Source organism: Delphinapterus leucas, chromosome 4 (genome assembly GCF_059928025.1).
Source record: "Delphinapterus leucas isolate spDelLeu-1000000601 "Yukka" chromosome 4, BTC_Dleu_Yukka2, whole genome shotgun sequence".
NCBI classification, from domain to species: Eukaryota; Metazoa; Chordata; class Mammalia; order Artiodactyla; family Monodontidae; genus Delphinapterus; species Delphinapterus leucas.
In genome coordinates this window covers 17,037,196-17,040,247 of record NC_143132.1, presented here as the reverse complement: position 1 = coordinate 17,040,247, position 3,052 = coordinate 17,037,196, and the positions used below count along the sequence as shown (strand labels likewise).

The 3,052-nt window shown below is 32.3% G+C and overlaps 1 pseudogene; it reads right to left on the bottom strand.

Moving 5' to 3' along the window:
- Positions 1 to 254: 254 nt before the first annotated feature.
- Positions 255 to 2,533, bottom strand: LOC149749283 (ubiquitin-like; annotated as a pseudogene).
- Between the last annotated feature and the right edge of the window lie 519 nt (positions 2,534 to 3,052).

Sequence of the window (3,052 nt, the reverse complement as noted above, 5' to 3'; positions counted from 1 at the left end):
GTTATAAAGAACAATAAAAAGTAAAAGCAAAATAAAACTATTAAGGATATGGACTGTTAAGTATTCTTATAAAAGGAAGAATCAGAAAAATTCCTGCTAGACCAGCTTCCAAATATTACTATTTAAATTATTATATGTAGGTGCCATGTAAAGTTATAAAGGGTAAAAATCAGGAAATTTTTCTGTTACAAATTATTCAAGCATTTATCATGTGTGGAAATAATTTAATTCACTGCAAATGACATGGACTAAAATACAGACTACATTTACTATCAATCTTTATTTGAGGAAGATGAATTTTGTGATGCTATAAAATCATTATTTTATGTATGATTTTGTGTAAATATATGTCATTTAAGAATTAAATATATGTCATTTAAGAATGTTTCTTCCATATTTCCTGTTGTAGTTTTATTTCCAAAGATATGGAAAACCCATACATACAAATAAGAAATGTTGTATTGATTTTGCTGTAACACAACTGTATAGTGACATGTTTGATTTGTTATTTATAGTGATTTATAATGATATTAGTCTTTTTCATGACTTGTGATGATATCACAAAATATTTGTTTGCTTGCCTATATTTTCCTTTTCAGACAGCCTTGGAAAGAGGGAAAGAAAAAAAAAGTGGAAGGAAGGAAAGAAGGAAGGAAAGATGAAGGAAGGAAGGAAGGAAGGAAGGAAGGAAGGAAGGAAGGAAGGAAGGAAGGAAGAAAAACATTAACATTTTGAACAGGTTCAGCTATTACTGAACCTGATAATTTCTAATCTTAAATTGGGGCAAATGGCTAGATCGCAAAGTGATGTCATCATTGGGCATTATGAATGCAAGACTGAACAATTAACAGCCACCCCTCAGACAGAGGACCAGGTGCAGGGTCGACTCTTTCTGGATGTTGTAATCAGAAATAGTGCGGCCATCTTCCATCTGTTTGCCTGCAAAGAGGAGACTCTGCTGGTCGGGGGAATGCCTTCTTTATCCTGGATCTTGGCCTGCACATTCTCAGGCTCACTGGGCTCCACCTCCAGGGTGATGGTCTTGCAGGTCAGGGTCTTCACGAAGATCTGCATACCATCCGTCAGACACAGGGAAAGAAAGAAAGGGAAAAAGAAAGAAAAAAAGAAAGAGAAAGAAGGAAAAAAGGAACGAGGAAAGAAGGAAGGAAAGAAGAGAGAGATGGAGTAAATTATTAAACAGTAAAAATACTGATATTTATGTGATTTTGCCAGTTATAGGTGGCAATTATAAAAATACAATTTCTCTCAAAACCAGTCCAAAACTACTGAGTAGCATCAAACAAGAATCAGACAAAGGGGCAGACAGCTCTTGAGAGATCCTGCTTTCTTGTACATATACACAATATTTAAAAATAAAGAGGTCAACAAAAATCTACAAGGGAAATTGTATTCTTTTCGGAAGCACACTTTATCCTAGCATACTAGCTATCCTTGGCTTCATGTTTCAGAAGTGCTAGTGCCCTGTTATTCAAGGGAATGAATTTGCAGATGACAAAGTAAGAACTGAATGAATACTTTGGCATCCCAAAGTAGTTAGGACAATTTTCAACTATTTAACATAATTTGCTTTTTTCAAATTCATGTTCCTTCTTAACACCCAAAAGCAAAAAGACCTTTGATTCTGCATTTGATTTAATTAGTCTCAATCTGCTGTAAAGGTCATATTTTAGTCTCTCAGTCACATTAAAATGGAAGTAAGTAAAATCATAGGACCCACAAGCAGACAAGAATCTAATGTACTGATATAAAATGATCTTTGTTATTACAAATAAAAAAAAAGTTACTCATCTTCTTAGAGAGTCACAAGAACAAGAATGACCCTTTATATTAAATCATTACACAAAATATCAGTCGACAATATTTTTTGTTATTTTATGCAAGTTTGATCTAGCTCTATTTTGCTGAATTTGCATTATATTTCTTCTTTCACTTCCCTCACTAAATGAAAAGAAAATAAATCATTTCACTATTGAAGCATACACAGAGAAAAATAAACTCGGCTCTTTACTAACCTAGGCATTGCAAAGTCACCAGTTGTTGGATATTTGATTTCTATAACATATCTAAAGTGTTTTTCTTTTTTTCTTTCTTTTTTTCCAACAAAGAAAACCTTTTGGAACTGAGATGTGGTACACTGGAACTAATCTGGGATTACATTTGCTGTTTCTGTAAAAGTATTTTATATTTGACATTCCAATAAACATTTTTGTTTCTGCTTCAAGGTGACTTAATCATTTGAGGCCATTAGCCTTCATAAGAAATGAAGGCATGCCAGCATTTCTGTAATTTTCCGGAGTCCATTTTTGCCACATGCCTGTATTTATTCTTATTACACTCATTAGCTCAGATGATTACCTAGGAGATGAGTTGAATACCTGGGAGAAAGAGAAAATTAATTCAAAACATAATAAAAGTAAAAGAACTAATGAAAACACAAAACTATGTACCATACTAGGAATCCTGTTCCATTATAAAGTCTACTTGTTCCTTTTGGTATGTATGAGTGTTAACATTTTCCAGCAACTGGATGAGAGTGTCTCTTTTATTAGTACTTCTATCCTTTGCATTAGGAAAAAAATATTTTCTCCAAGAAATATTTGGTTCTAGAAATCTATTTTGATATGTATTATAATACATAACAGAAAAATAAAATAATTTACATTCTTATTAAAAGTTTCAGCCTCATTTCTTCACATATAGACACAAATATTAAAATGATAGGCTTATATTTCAAGTTCTTTTTAGTCTCAGAGAAGGTCAAATAAATTATATAAAATATTGTGAAAGAATCATTGCTCATTATAAAAACTATATAAAAATGTGTTATCAAGTCACAAAAGCAGTTCTTTCTCTATTCCTTTTTTCATTTGAAACCTATATGTACAAACTATTATAATACCCCTTGTGGAGTCCAATTAAAGTTCTGCTCCATTACAGACCAGAATCCTTTCACTATTAAGAGATCAAAAGCATTTCTCTCCTTGTGGCAAATGTAAATTTGATTGCCTAATGCTAAAGAAGATTTGCTGGC